Source organism: Adiantum capillus-veneris, chromosome 21 (assembly GCF_014529385.1).
Source record: "Adiantum capillus-veneris isolate H3 chromosome 21, ASM1452938v2, whole genome shotgun sequence".
Lineage (NCBI taxonomy): Eukaryota > Viridiplantae > Streptophyta > Polypodiopsida > Polypodiales > Pteridaceae > Adiantum > Adiantum capillus-veneris.
This window is the reverse complement of record NC_140951.1, coordinates 124,947,980-124,964,722: the sequence shown is the minus strand read 5'-3', so window position 1 is coordinate 124,964,722 and position 16,743 is coordinate 124,947,980. Positions and strand designations below refer to the sequence as shown.

General features: G+C 42.3%; 1 pseudogene; it reads right to left on the bottom strand.

Moving 5' to 3' along the window:
- Positions 1–15,351: 15,351 nt before the first annotated feature.
- Positions 15,352–15,968, bottom strand: LOC147431674 (pterocarpan synthase 1-like; annotated as a pseudogene).
- Between the last annotated feature and the right edge of the window lie 775 nt (positions 15,969–16,743).

Below are 16,743 nucleotides of genomic sequence, written 5' to 3'. Positions count from 1 at the left end.
ACCACATCTTCAATGTAATCTTCTTTCACTTGCTAGACTTCTTGATCTTGGTCTCTTTGTGCCGAATTGAGAAAGATGGACAAACTATAGCCATTGCTTCTCGAAATGGTAATTTTTTTGAACTCTCTCTCAATGATGATGTAGCAAATTTTTTCATTGCTCTAGGTGATCATGATTGCAAAGTATGGCATCACCGTTTTTTTCATGCTGATTTCTCAAAACTTCTTGATCTTCAGCATCGTGATCTTGTTCATGGCATGGACCTTAAAGCTCATCCCTATATGGGAATTTGTGCGTTTTGTGCTCTTGGAAAATATAATCATAAACCCTTTTCTCTTTCAAATACAACTCATTCTCATGACATATTGGATATTGTTCATATTGATATATGTGGACCTCTACCTTCTTCGAGATCACCATATCGCTACTTCATTACTTTCATTTATGATTTCTCACGATATACAACTGTATTTCTACTTAGACAAAAATCTGAGGCCTTATCTGTTTTCAAAAAATTCCACAAGGCTACGGAACTTCAAACTGGTTGTCGCCTTAAGAAGATTCATAGTGACAATGGAGTTGAATATGTTTCTCGAGAGTTTGTGAGTTACTGTTCTGATAGTGGAATTCATCATGATGTATGCTGATTCATTCTAGTTTATCTCACTTTTTTTGGGCTGAAGCTTCTTTGATAGCAGTATTTTTTCAGAATCATCTTCCTACTACTGCACCCTCTAGTAAGATATCCATCACAGCATGAACAAGTGACATTCCTTTTGTATCTCATTTTCAAACCTTTGGATGTATTGCTTATATTCATGTTCCCAAAGAAACACGAACAAGGCTTGATGCTCCTAGTCTTAAAGTTATTTTTATTGGATATTCTGACACTTCCAAAGGCTAGAAACTCTATGACCCTTCCTCCAAGAAAGTAATTGTGAATATTGATGCTACTTATAATGAACAACTTATGGGAGTCTCATGGTCCATGGATGGTTCTGATGATACTAAATCATTGCTTCAAGCTTTTCCATTTCTTTCAGATGATGAAACTCTTCCTATAGAGAAACTTTCCTCTTCACAACCATCCATTTTGAATGTTGCCAATGATGATATTGATAATTTTGTTGAACTGCCTATTGATTTTGAACATGGCTCATGTCACGTTTATGATGATGATATTGTTGATAATGCTTTTTCTACTTCTGAAGATCCCATTACTTATGATGAAGCTATCTCTTCACCACAAAATGATTAATGGCAAGAGGCTATGGAAGCAGAGTACGATTCTCTTATCTCTAAAGGTACATGGATACTAACTGAATTACCTCCTTGTCGTATTGCTATTATGTGTAAGTGGGTGTATAAGACAAAAGTAAAAGCAGATGGATCTTTTAACAAGTTCAAGGAACATTTGTTTTCAAAAGGTTACTCCCAAGTAGGTGGTGTTGATTATCAAGAGACCTTTTCACCAGTTTTTCGCATTACAAATGTTCAATTATTATTAGCATTTTCTGTTCAATTTGATTTAGAAGCTCATCAAATGGATGTGCGAATTGCTTTTCTTAATGGTGACTTAGAAGATGAAATTTATATGGAACAGCCATAAGGGTCTGTTATTTGAGGTAAACAAGACCTTGTTGCTCCACTCCATAAGGCACTATATGGTCTCAAACAAGCTTCGCGAGCCTGGTATACAAAATTTGATCTTTTTCTCACCTCTAAAGGATTCATCTCTTGCTCTTCAGACCCAGACTTATACATAAAACGCCAAGGTAGCAGTTTTGTGATTCTTGCTCTTCATCTGGATGATACCATCCTTGTTTCCAATGATTTGGGATTTCTTAAGCAAGTGAAAAAGTTATTGTCTTCTGCATTTGATATGGTGGATCTTGGAGAGATTCACTCGTGTCTTGGCATTCAAATCCAATGGAACCGTAAAAAAGGTTTTTTATTCCTTCGACAATTAAAGTTTATTGCAGATACTATTCAAAAAATGTGTATGGAATCTACACATTCATCCAACACACCTTGTCTTGCGAGCTCTACGAAGAACACTTTTGACAATGGCGGTCAACTTGTCATAAATCAACCTTATGCTAACTTGATTGTGACGGGAGCAAAGCGAACCCAGAACCCCGACGGCCTCTAAAACACCGGGGACCGAATGGCGTGCCTCGAGCCTGTCATGGTAAAGAAAACAGGGGGCACCAACTAGCTTCAGCGGCTAGGACGCAAACAACACACCACCATAACAAAGTTTTCATCCAAGAGAGATGGATGCTTGGGAGTAATGATGAAAGGGAAAGGGAATGAGATCAAGTGAGAGAGAGAGAGAGAGAGAGAGAGAGAGAGTGAGGGAGGGGGTATAGCGGCTTAGTACTTAGGCACCACAAAAGGTTGGCGAATCCGCACACCCTTCACACATACACAAGACTAGGTGGTGATTCTACACACCTCACATGGGCAAAACATTGCAAGAAAACATACTCACAAAACCTCAAGCTTTATTTAGAGAATAAGGCGATGAAATGGGGAGCATAGGGTAGGGGAATGAGAAGGGAGAGAGTGGTAGAACACATGGCGGATAGGTGGGAGTAGATGGTGAAGACTCGCACGAGGATTATGGCCATCATCCTTCATTTAGTTGCCCTTCATCTTCCATAGCCAAGGGTGTAGAGGTCATGCTCAAGACAAGCATGGTGATTGCGGTGATGGTGATGGTGTGGGTGTGTGTGTGTGCACTAGGCACACACAATGCATAGTGTGTTCTTTGGTGATGTTGTGTGTTTTTGTGTGATGGTGACCCCTCTTTATATAGGGGAGGAGGGGGGGGAGAAATTCTAGAATTTAGAAATGAAGAAATCATTATCTACATAAGCCATGTGACTGTGGGCCCCACTTGTCTGGCTGTGTGTATATGTGCCAGAACAGCAGTCTCATGAGAGAGAGACTAAGAGAGAGAGATGGGTTGATGAAAAAAAGTGAGAGGTGACATGGAGAATAAAGTAATTACAAGAGGGGAGAGAGAGGAGTGTGTTCAGCGGTGAATCTGTGTGCAGATGTGTGTGAACACAAGTAAAATCAGGTAACCACCGGGTGGGGATGGGTCTGTGGGCACCTTTTTTTAGTGAAACTGAGTGTGTGTGAGTGTGGGGGAGGTTATTTAGCTACAAGACAAGAGACATGGCGCCCTTTAGAGAGAGGGGGGGGTATTTGGGTCATGGGATATGATAAGAGAGAGAAAGGGGGGGTGGGGTATACTATTTTGGAAGATAGGGTAAGTTGCATGTGACTTAGGGTGCATTATTGGTGAGTTAGAATGCATTATTGGTGAGAGGTGGGGTAGCTTGAGGAGAAAGGACAAGGGGAAGAGAGAGGGGGTTGACCTTTTGAGTGGAGGAGAGGAAAAGGGACACACGGCGGGGCAACAGTGAAGAAAAAGGAGGCAAGGTGGGGATGGGCTGCCCTGCAGGCATGAGGTGGCCTATTTTACCTTTCTCATATATTCACATAATCATACTTTATTTTTTTCTTACCTTTTTCCAATGTCTTTTATCACTCCCTCCCTAAGAGGGGGTTCTCATGGCGTATGGGAGCTTGGCTTGTGAAAAGCCCCCATCAATTGGATGTCTTCCGTTTGTTGGCATGAGCACTCATCTTGATATTTTTTTTGTTGCTAATTATCTTGGACAACATCTTGCAAGTCCTTCTCTTAAGCATTGATCTGCAGCAAAGCGTGTATTGAAATACTTGAAAGGCACTACAGATTTTGGTTTGTTCTATCGAGACGAAAAGTCACATCGAATTCTATGCAATCTCTTTCTCTTTTGGGTTACACAGATACAGATTGGGCAAGCTCACATGCAATATACTAGTGGAAATTGCTTCTTTATAAATGGTTGGCTTGTTTCTTTGACCAGCAAGAAACAATGTTGTGTTGCAGTTTCTACGACTAAGTCAAAATATGTTGCGGCATCACTTGCAGCTCATGAGTTGATCTGGCTTCGGCAAATACTATTTGATATTGTTCACTCTCCTCTCTCTAGCACACCCTTGCGGTGTGACAACCAAAGTGCGATTAGTCTTACAAAAGACTATGTTCAACATAATAAGTCAAAGCACATTGCTGTCCATTATCATTATGTTAGGTATGAAGTACACAAAGGAACCATTATGGTTGAACACTGTAATGGAATTTGCCTATTCAATTTGAGAATAGCGGAATTTAATGAGAGTACTTTCAAGAAATGATTTTGTGAGCATAGCGGGTATACATAATTGAAGATAGCAACATAATCATAGCAATTAGTTAACTTGGCATAGACAATACTTTTGCAAGAGAGAGAGTTTAGAGAACATGACAACAATTGAGGACCGGATTTATGTGGAGCCGGTCCCCCCTCCAATAGGCATTTGTATTATGATTTCTCCCATAAAGAGAGACTTGTTACAATACATTCTTTGTGTTCCTTGTGACCTAGGTGATGCCATGAAGATGGAAGGCTTCATGCACCACAAACATAACATAAACTTGAAGAAAGCTTTAACTATCCCAAGCCTCAGTCCCAAGACCTCAAACACCTTCGAAGGTGGAGAGAGCTAGCAGGAAATGAGGGTAGGGAAGAGGAAGAAGAAACATTTCGTAGGAGAAAGAATTAGTTCCTCACTTATCATACTCTTGTTGCTAGCATACATAATAGCATAGTAATGAAGAAGAAGGAGATGGCAAGCTTAAGCATTGAAGCATGGCTCTTGGTTGGATTTGCACTCCATAGCCAAGAGTGTTGGTGTAGGCTCTCAACCTCTACTTGCTTGGAGAGGGAGCTCTTGCACTTTGCATATCACACAATGAGAGTGCTTGTGAGTGTGTGTGGGTGAGTATACCCCCTAGGCACCCCCCTAGCTTGCTTGGGTCGACCCCCCCTTGTAGCTCATGCCTGAAGCTCATTGGACCCCTCCAGGCCTAGCCAATCACAAGCAGGAGCCATTACAAGCAACATGGGTAGCCTTGGGACAAGTGTCCCCCTTTCCCCTTTGAGAGAGAGGACTTGATAAATGCTAAAACAATTAGATAATTCATGTAATTTATCATTGGACCCCTTTGAAGCCTAGCCAATAGGCTTCAAGCAACACATGAAGGTAACATGGGTAGGGGCCTGACATGTGTCCTTGCTGCCTCTTCAAGATGGGCTTCCCTTGTGTGTGTGAGTGGGTGTTCTCTCTCTAGGCCCTAGGAAAAGGTCTCGCCCCCCCTCTTGTAGGAATGCTTTTGACTTTTAGGTGATCAAGCACCTTACTCACCAAGCATGACAAAGCACTTGAACTAGGGGGGGTTCCCACAAGCATCTCAGGCAAGCTTCTCAAGGCACCTCAAGTACTTTAATCATGCAGCAAGTCAAGCACCTCAAGCATGGAGCCAGTCAAGCACCTCAAGCATCTTAATCAAGCACCTCAAGCATGAAAAACACCTCAAGCATGACGAGCACCTCAAGCAGGACAAGCACCTCGAGCTTGGGCCGGGTTCCCACCTCAAGCTCAGCCCTAGCTTACTTAAGGTCAAAAGGACTTTTACACACATTTATTGGAGGTCTTCAATGAAGCTAACCCTAAGGTCTTATGCTCCATTGGTTAGCCTTGCTCTTTGATAGACCATCTCCCTTTTGGGCCCCTTTACATTGGCCCCGTGTTGAGATAGATCTAAAAGCACATACCTATATCTTAACACTTGTTCCCGTTTATTCTCCCACATTAAGTGATCAATTTAATATGAGAAAATCATTTGGGTTAGTTAGATATTAGATTTTATGACATTACCTCTCTCTTGAAATCATAGTCGTCCTCGACTATGAGGTAGAAGAGATAAAGTCTTAGTCTTTAGTCAATCGTACTTAGCGGGTAAAGGATCCCTTTTTACCCTACGACATCTTTCCAAGATGGATGACTAATCCATTTGGTGCTTGGGAGACATAGCTGCCGCAAGCATGTCTGCTCTTTAGTCCATTTCATTCTCCCAAAGTAGAGTGACAAATTCTACTTGGTGTTTGAGAGACGTCGTCATCACAAACATGATTCTAAGCATGCATACTAGTTAAATTTGTGCACAATTAAAAAGAGGACTAGTCATATAAGACAAAAACATGAGTTATTTAAAAGAAATTTGTACATTTGCTTACTCTAATGTAGCATTGTAAGCATTGACAAGGTTCATACTATCCTTAAGTTGTACTCCTTGCATCCATTTAGCATCTTCAAAAGGATAATTTTTGAACTTAATAAGATACCGTCGGATAATCTTACCATGTCGTAGTACCTTGTCTTCATGCCGAAGGATAGCTTCGGGTTGTAGCACCTCTTCTTGGTCTTCAACTTCGGGAGGGTCTTCAATAATTGGTTCAATTGGTGGCTCTCCTTTGTAGGGCTTAAGTAAGCTTACATGAAAGGCATTGTGTATAAGCCAATGGTTGGGCAACTTGAGTTGATAAGCCGTCTCATTGATAGGCTTCAAGATTTGGAAAGGACCATACTATCTTTTTGCTAGTTTAGCATAATACTTTTGATGGCCCGTAGGATTTTTGCCCGTCGTTTGCCTTAATCGAGCCTTAGGAAACTTGAGTAAGACCCAATCATTTTCTTTGAACATTAAGGCTCTTCTGTGCTTATCAGCAGCAGCTTTTTGCCTTTGTTGAGAGATGGCTATAGCCTCCCTAATCTTTTGAAAAGATTCTTGTAGGTCACGGCTATACTCATCGGCGGCGAAGATCTTCCCATGTACTTTCAGTAGCAAGGGACTTTTAGGTCTTCCTTCTATGATATCGAAAGGTGCTTTGCCCGTAGAAGTATGTACAGTATTATTGTAGGCATACTCTACTAGCGGTAAATACTTTTCCCATTGTGAGCGTTGATCTACTTCGGTAACATAAGTCTTGAGTAGATCGAGTATCGTAAGATTGGCTATCTCACTTTGGCCATCCGTTTGTGGGTGATAGGCCGAAGAGAAATTCAATCTTGTTCCTAGATTTTCAAAGAGACCTTTCCAGAAATTACTGGTCATTCTAGGATCTCTATCTGACACGATGGATGTGGGTAATCCATGGTGTTTGAAAATTTGAGATATGAAGAGAGTTGCCATTTGATGTGCCTTAATAGTCTTTTTGACAGGAATAAAATGTGCTTGCTTGCTAAACCTGTCGACTATTGTCCATATTCTTGTATTCCCATGGATAGACTTGGGTAATCCAAAGATGAAATCCATGGATATACTCTCCCATGGTGAATTTGGAATAGGCAATGGCTGGAGTAATCCAGGTTGCTTCCCTCTATCATACTTGGTCTTTTGGCATACTACACATTTTGAAACATACTCTTGTATGTCCACTTTCATGGTAGGCCAATAGAAATACGTCTCTACTCCTCGGAGAGTAGGTTGAATACCTCTATGCCCTGCATATGGAGGAGCATGGGATTCATGCATAACCTTCTCACGAAGGGAATGGGTAACACATAGCCTATTGCCGTGGAGAAGATAACCATCCTGCAAGGTGAATGGTTCCTCTTTCTTCCCCAAAGCAAGGGCTGACATTATGTCTCTAAAGTCAGGGTCAGTAGCATACTCATCTATCATAGAGGATAGATCATTGTGAGTAGCTATAGACACCGCATTAACTTTCGGTCGTCGTGAAAGTGCATCCGCAACTTGATTGTGCTTACCAACTATGTGAGCAATATGGAAATTAAATTGCGAAAGAAAATTTGCCCACCTCATTTGTTTGTCGGAAAGCTTGGTTTGCGTCATGAAATACTTGAGACTTTGGTGGTCAGTTCGTAGGATAAATGGAGTCCCCAATAGGTAGTGCTTCCATGTGTCTAGGGCATGTAGAACAGCTAAAAGCTCTTTCTCATAAATGCCCAAGACTCGTTCATCACCATTGAGCCTTCGGCTCTCATATGCTATGGCATGCCCTTCTTGAAGCAAAACCGCTCCAAGGCAATCACCACAAGCATCACATTGGACCTCAAATGGCTTTGAGAGATCCGGAAGCACGAGGACTGGTTGGGAAGTAAGCTTCTCTTTGAGTTTTTCAGAAGCATTTTGCTCCTTAGCAGTCCATACAAACTTAACGTTCTTCTTGGTTAAGTCGTGTAGTGGTCCTGCTACTTGAGAGAATTTTGCTATGAAGCGTCTATAGTATGCACACATACCAATAAAGCTTCTTAGCTCATGTAGATTCCTTGGGTTAGGCCATGATTTTATTACCTCTAACTTTGATGGATCCATACGAATACCATCGTGAGAGATAATATGGCCTAGATATTGAATCTCTTGAAGGAAGAATTCACTTTTCTTTTGGTTGAGAAAAAGTTTGTTCTCCCTCAAGGCTTGAAAAATCACTTGGAGATGTTGCTTATGTTCCTCCAAAGACTTGGAGTAGATGATGATATCATCGAAGAACACTCCAGTGAATTTTCGATATGGTCTAAAAATTTTCTCCATCAAACGATTGAACGTAGCTGGTGCATTAGTCAAGCCAAAAGGCATGAGTAGATATTCATAAAGACCAAATGTTGTGCAAAATGCGGTCTTTAAGATATCCTCATCCACTATCCTTATTTGATGATAGCCACTCTTAAGGTCAATCCTACTGAAGTAGGTAGAGCCTTGTAGCTTATCAAACAGATCTTCTACCCGAGGTACGGGAAATCTATTTTTGATAGTGATATGGTTTAGTGCTCAATAGTCCACACACATACGGTATGTACCATCTTTCTTTTGCACTAAAAGGACTGGAGAACAAAAGGGAGAGGAACTAGGCCTCACCATCCCTTTGTCTACCAGCTCTTGTACTTGCCTCATGATCTCCTCTTGTTGAGCTTGTGAGACTCGATAAGGAGGTTTGTTAGGCGGTGAGCTTCCTGGAAGGAGCTCAATACGATGGTCATCATCCCCTCGTTTTGGAGGTAGGTCCATAGGGATATCATCGATGAACACATCTTGGAATCCTTTTAGAAAAGTAGACAAGTCTAACTCTTCTTGATTCCTATCATTTTCATTTGATGAAACATTATTAGCTTTTAGAGACTCTTTGACATAAATCATGTACGCAGAAACTGAGCTCTTCATTGATTTATCAAAAGAAAGAGGATTTACAAGTGGAATAGTGCGACCACGCTCACTAGCATCTATATACATGTTCTTTCCCCTGTAGGTGAAGTAAATTCTCCTTTCAGGGAACTTCATGTTGGCAGCCATGCGATCAAACCATGGTGCCCCTAGGATAACATCCTGATGTTGGAGGGGAGAGATGAAGAAGTCTTCTTTGTCGACATAGCTTTGGACATGAAGCCTCAACTTCCCAATCAAGGGAGTAACGGAGGCTTGTTGTCCCTTGAAAGCTGCATCAGCTGTTACTATATCTCCCATCTCAAAAGCTTGAATGCCCAACTTGGTGGCCAACTCTATTGATATGAAGTTGAGAGTAGAGCTAGGGTCAAACAAGATGAAGGCATCATGCTCTCTTACCTTTCCCCAAGCATAGGAGAGTGATGATCCTTTGCAATGAGCATCCTCTTTTGGAGCTTCGATGGTGGAAGCCCTAGGAGTCTCATTGCGAGTATTCTTCTTGGGGCAAGAACGATAGCCATGTCCTTGCTCCCCACACTTGAAACACTTATGGTCCTTGCGAAAAGCTTCAAGCTCTTCAGGAGAGAGTTTGTTTTTACCTTTGTAAACTCCCTTCTCCTTGGACCGATTGTTGTTGTTGTTGTTGGAAGTGCCTTGGGAATTATTTTGAGCATTGGATTTCCCCTTTGCATCATTTTTATCTTTGTTTTCCATGGGCTTGACATTACGTCTAGCCCCTTGATGGAAATTGATGCGTGAAGCAACCATGGTGTGGTGGATTACTTCGGTAATAGTACCGGGCCGTTGAGAGTTGATATATTCGGCCATCTCTTCAGGTAATCCCGCACAGAATTGTTGTCTTTGCTCGGCAAAGTCTATCTTTTGAAAGACAGTAGCTTTGAGATGTAAATCCCAAAACTTATCTACATACTTGTTGATAGACTCATGAGAGAGGAGCTTCAAGCCGCGCCATTCGATAAGAACTTTATCTTTAGTATCGCTTGGAAGAAATTGCTTCATGATGGAAACTCGTAGAGTTTTCCATGTCTTTGGGGCTTCTCCATTGCCACGAAGGCTAGCCCACCATTGACGAGCTGATTTTTGGAAGTGCATAGCTACATGGTGTAGCTTGGAGGACTCTGTGAAGCCCTCGTCCCCAAAGGCCGCATCAAATTGCTGGATGAAGGCCAACACTTTGTCGGTAGCACCAAAGGTGCCATCGTAGGTGAGAAAAGAGATACTCTTTCCTCCCTCCTTGAACTTCTTTAGCTTTTGTGACCTTAGCCATGCAGGAAATGATTTGCGATGCCCTCCCCTCTTGTATTCTCTAGGAGAATAGCCATAACTTTCATCGGAAGAGAAGGAAGGTGAAGAAGAAGGAGAAGAGGGTGACCTCTTCCTAGCCCTTTTCTTCCTTTGTTTCCTCTCTTGCCTTTGAGAGTGATGAGGAGAAGGACTATGGGTTGCTCTTTTCCTCTTGGGAGGAGTAGGCGATCGTCTAGACCGCCTTCTTCGTGGAGCCACATCTTCAGAAGAACTTAGACTTTCATTGCTTTCTTTCTCTTTGGATTCCTCCTCTCGAATGGGAGAGAGTCTTCTTTTGGGGGTCTCTTCAAGAGGCCTCCTAAGCTCTCTCTCCTCTTGGAGAGGAAGGGAAATTCCATAGGCACGAAGTTGTTGAGTAACTTCGGCTTGCAAGGTAGGGTTGCCCATAGCTTGTTGCAACCTAGTCACAAGATAATTCACAAACATGGGAGCATCATCATTAGCACCTTCATGTGCAAAATCAAAGCTATCAATGTTCATTCTACTCTCTTGATTATTGTCAGCCATGTTAACAAAATTTTATGTATGTACTTAGTGTATGCTTTGGCAATTCAAAACCTTAGTTGCCACTCCTCTTAGCCTTTGAAAATCGGCTCTTAAGTATCTACACCCACGGCTCAAAGTGGTTAATTATAGAGAGTAGAGGAGTAGGTCTAACATAGCAGAGTTGCCAAGGGCTAGCTCCTTTCGGACTTCTTATGGCTCAATAATGGTAAAGCCGTAGGCAAGTCTAAAAAGACTCCATTATTAAGTCCAAAGCTCCCGAGGTGTGCACCATCCCCCACATAGTGGGCTTAACAAAACCGGTATTAGATCCCAGTTCCACTTACTCTATTATAATTAACAACATCAACCATTTATAGGCTACTTAAGGACCTCTCTTCTTAAGCAAGAAAAGAGAAACCAAATGCTCTGATACCAATGTAATGGAATTTGCCTATTCAATTTGAGAATAGCGGAATTTAATGAGAGTACTTTCAAGAAATGATTTTGTGAGCATAGCGGGTATACATAATTGAAGATAGCAACATAATCATAGCAATTAGTTAACTTGGCATAGACAATACTTTTGCAAGAGAGAGAGTTTAGAGAACATGACAACAATTGAGGACTGGATTTATGTGGAGCCGGTCCCCCCTCCAATAGGCATTTGTATTATGATTTCTCCCATAAAGAGAGACTTGTTACAATATAGTCTTTGTGTTCCTTGTGACCTAGGTGATGCCATGAAGATGGAAGGCTTCATGCACCACAAACATAACATAAACTTGAAGAAAGCTTTAGCTATCCCAAGCCTCAGTCCCAAGACCTCAAACACCTTCGAAGGTGGAGAGAGCTAGCAGGGAATGAGGGTAGGGAAGAGGAAGAAGAAACATTTCGTAGGAGAAAGAATTAGTTCCTCACTTATCATACTCTTGTTGCTAGCATACATAATAGCATAGTAATGAAGAAGAAGGAGATGGCAAGATTAAGCATTGAAGCATGGCTCTTGGTTGGATTTGCACTCCATAGCCAAGAGTGTTGGTGTAGGCTCTCAACCTCTACTTGCTTGGAGAGGGAGCTCTTGCACTTTGCATATCACACAATGAGAGTGCTTGTGAGTGTGTGTGGGTGAGTATACCCCCTAGGCACCCCCCTAGCTTGCTTGGGTCGACCCCCCCTTGTAGCTCATGCCTGAAGCTCATTGGACCCCTCCAGGCCTAGCCAATCACAAGCAGGAGCCATTACAAGCAACATGGGTAGCCTTGGGACAAGTGTCCCCCTTTCCCCTTTGAGAGAGAGGACTTGATAAATGCTAAAACAATTAGATAATTCATGTAATTTATCATTGGACCCCTTTGAAGCCTAGCCAATAGGCTTCAAGCAACACATGAAGGTAACATGGGTAGGGGCCTGACATGTGTCCTTGCTGCCTCTTCAAGATGGGCTTCCCTTGTGTGTGTGAGTGGGTGTTCTCTCTCTAGGCCCTAGGAAAAGGGCTCGCCCCCCCTCTTGTAGGAATTCTTTTGACTTTTAGGTGATCAAGCACCTTACGCACCAAGCATGACAAAGCACTTGAACTAGGGGGGGTTCCCACAAGCATCTCAGGCAAGCTTCTCAAGGCACCTCAAGTACTTTAATCATGCAGCAAGTCAAGCACCTCAAGCATGGAGCCAGTCAAGCACCTCAAGCATCTTAATCAAGCACCTCAAGCATGAAAAACACCTCAAGCATGACGAGCACCTCAAGCAGGACAAGCACCTCGAGCTTGGGCCGGGTTCCCACCTCAAGCTCAGCCCTAGCTTACTTAAGGTCAAAAGGACTTTTACACACATTTATTGGAGGTCTTCAATGAAGCTAACCCTAAGGTCTTATGCTCCATTGGTTAGCCTTGCTCTTTGATAGACCATCTCCCTTTTGGGCCCCTTTACATTGGCCCCGTGTTGAGATAGATCTAAAAGCACATACCTATATCTTAACACTTGTTCCCGTTTATTCTCCCACATTAAGTGATCAATTTAATATGAGAAAATCATTTGGGTTAGTTAGATATTAGATTTTATGACAAACACTGTCCAAGTGACTAGATGATTGCAGACATTCTGACCAAAGGCTTCAACGAGTCACATTTCATCCTCTTGCACTCGGAGCTTAGAGCTGCTTCGACCTCACTCTTTCTAGATTAGCTTCTTTGCTATTGTAACCGCTTTGTACATATAACATTGTAATCCTATAGGTACCATGCACTATGCACACTCCACATTTGCACATTTTGATCTCTGAGTCACTTGTATATTTGTACATAGATGCACAATTCACTTTCACATCATCATCATTGGTTCATATTTTCACATGGTATATGGTCTTGGGTTTTTCCCTTGAACTCCCCAAGGGTTTTTTCATCCAAACCTAGAAACATTTGTTTGAGTGGGGGTGATGGAGCTATATATGGCTCACTCTACTCAACTTGGTCTCACCTATATATTTGTATCTTGTCCTCAATATGAATCAGTCTTTGGGAGCGTACGTGGTGTCTCTCTCTCTCTCTCTCTCTCTCTCTCTCTCTCTCTCTCTCTCTCTCTCTCTCTCTCTCTAAATCTCAACAATAATGCTATGAGCAAAGCAATGATTTATGGATTTCATGGAAGTTAATATTTAATGACACTAAACAAAAAGATACAATCTCAGAACTAAATGATGACCTGGTCAATTGCAGATGTATGATGAGCTAATGAAAAGCATAGGTTAGGGTGCTGATAAAGCACACAAACAATGTACTACAACTCTTTGTCAAAGATTCCTAATTGAAAAAACTAGCTAACAAAGCTAATTTAGAACCTCAGTTTAAAGAGATGTCTAAAGTTAAGTTTGAGGCTTCAATAAAAGCCAATCATTTAGTCCGAGCCTAGTGGATACAAGCAACATCCATCTACCATAAGTTTACAAAGGCAAGAAGGCTCTGTACGAAGAAGGTACAAATACCTCGCACCAGTTGATGCCTTATAAAGTGGAGATGCCAACAGAACCAAGGGAGAAGCTTGAGCAAGAGGCTATTTATTGGATTATCAGAGACCCAAGGAAAAGAACCCTCGATACAAACAAAATGGCAAGCGCAAGAGATAAAGCCTTGAAACTTTGTACATGACAACAATCCCTAGGAGATGCCTTGGACGACGGATTATCTATGAGTATTTACTTGGAAGTCGATCAAGTGACCTAGCAGAGCTACCACTGGTTACCCTACACTATACGAGTGCTACGATCAGTCAAAACCTTGTCTTGATACCTATGAATAGACCCCAGTAATTCTATTTTGGGGTCACTAGTCTTGTGTCCTTGATCTTTGTATCTTGTAGAGCTTACTGAGCTTAAGAAAATTCATTACTCGGGTTTGTGCCAGTTCAACTTCCAGATTAATCTTTATAGAGCTCTTATACATGAGCCTTCCATCTGAACCTTATTCAGATTGTACATGTGAATATATTTTTCAGTTGTCCTATTCCATGTCTGTAATTTGAAGTCTTTCGTTTGACTTTCGTTCATTTTGTCATCTGAAGCTATCTGAAATTGTAATCTCATCATCTCAAGTTGGGAGTCCTCTTATGGATAGCTAAGAAACTTAACTCATTCAGTATTCTGCATCTAACTACGGAATAGCTATTACATGTATGCAGTGGTCCATCTCATTCCAATGTCCAACTTAGTGCTCTTTTGTGAATACTCTTTCATCGTTTAATCAATGAGGAGGATGAGAACAAATTAATCAAGGCCCACATACATAGACAGACATATCAACGGGGGTTGGGGGGGGGGGGGGCAGAGAGAGAGAGAGAGATGGTGGAGAGCCACAGAGGTAGAAAAAAGTTTGTTCATTATTGTGCATAGAATGAGATCATCCATCCTTAAGTATAATCTTGAAGAATATTCCACGAGTCGTATTATTCATCGTGAGAGCTATTTATTAGCAGCTAGTGAATATAGCTGAATGAGAGGAAAAATTGGGGGCGAAAATGAAGTGCGTGCATGTGTTATGGTCTATCTCATTCCAATGTCCAACTAAGTGCTCTTTTCTGAATACTCTTACATCGTTTAATCAGTGAGGAGGATGAGAACAAAATAATAAAGCCCCACATACAGAGACAGACATATAAAGGAGGGGTGGGGTGGGGGGAGAGAGAGAGAGAGAGAGAGAGAGAGAGAGAGAGAGAGAGAGAGAGAGAGAGAGAGAGAGAGAGGTAGAAAAACGTTCGTTCATTATTGTGCATAGAATGAGATCATCCATTCTTAAGTATAATCTTGAAGAATATTCCACAAGTCCTATTATTCATCGCCAGAGCTATTTATTAGCAGCTAGTGATAGCTGAATGAGACAAAAAATTGAGGGCAAAAATGAAGTGCCTCTGTGATGTTATAGGTAGGGATCATCAATAATAGAGGTCGAGGTTGAAGGAAAGCATCCATGAGGAAGGGGCTGCATGGTCGATGGTGACGAGGCAATTAGAGGCCAAGCCTCGAGCGCCCAAGAAATCGCCCGTGCCACCCACCACCGTGAGGTAGCCCACGGGGTCGGCCTCGCGAATCTGGCCCAGGATGGAGATGGTGCCCTTGTAGTTACCCTCGGTGATGTTGGTCATGAAGATGTGGAAGAGCGTGTAGCCCACTTTGATGTCCATCTCCCACAAGCCCTAAGCCACGCCGATCTCCTGCTGCGAGCTGTTGGCGGGGCCCTCCGTGATGGGGTCTTCGAAGGTGGAGGTGGTGCCGAAGGAGTAGGGATTGGGCCACGCACGTTGGGAGACAGGCCATAGACAGAGTTGAAGTAGTCCTTGTTGTCCACGGCGGGGTTGTAGACGGTGTTGTGAAGGTAGAAGGTGAAGGCGATGGGCCCGCACAGAGTGGCGGCCCTCTACCTACTGCAGGCATGATATGCATCATTGGTATAAGCTGAAGGAGTGGGGGCACGCGCTGCTGCACAACTAATTGGCAATAGCACCACCATGATGCCAATGAGAGCAGCAGCTACCTGCATAGAGCCGGCCATCGGTGTATAAGCTAGTCAGGGACTTGAATATTTAAATAGGCAATTCACTTGTAGGATCAACAATATATGCATCTCCTTAAATAAATGTGCAGGCCGAGTGCAAGCGATGATCTGGTCTGGCCTGTGCAGAGTCGATCGAGTTATAAGTTAACTAATTTGTATGGTGGCATGACAGTTACCAAGGAACCGGCTTAGCTTTACGTGGAAGCCTAGGATTGCACTGTTGCAGGATTAGGTGTAACAAGACACCTAGAGCCGGGTCGTACCGTAAGTACATAGAATTGAGAATTCAATTCTATCATTTGAAAAACAGAATTCAATCATTTCTTTGAAATGCAATTATGCAAGCCTCAAGCGGACCGCCATGGGAAGAACACACACACACAATGAATTATGATCTCGCTTGTTGCGCACATTGAATTTCTTGCACTCCCCACAAGGGAGCCAAACACTCACAAGTAAACGAGCATAACCTCATCTCCAACAGTTCTCCCTTGAAAAGACACAATTTGTTTTTTTTGGTTCACGAAAATGAGCTTTGTGCGGATTACGAATGCCCACACTTTGAGCAAACGGCAAAAATGTTTTCAAGACTTCTAGACATTTCAAATGCAAGAGCCCAAGTGGGAATGCAAGAACTCAAGGCTCTAGCCTAAATTTTCAAGATGGAGACCTCCCCTTGATCATATATTCACAATATCATTCAAAGCTCCAAAACACGTCTAAAACCGCCAGCATTGTCGTGGATTTACAAAGGAAACTAGAAAGAGGATAA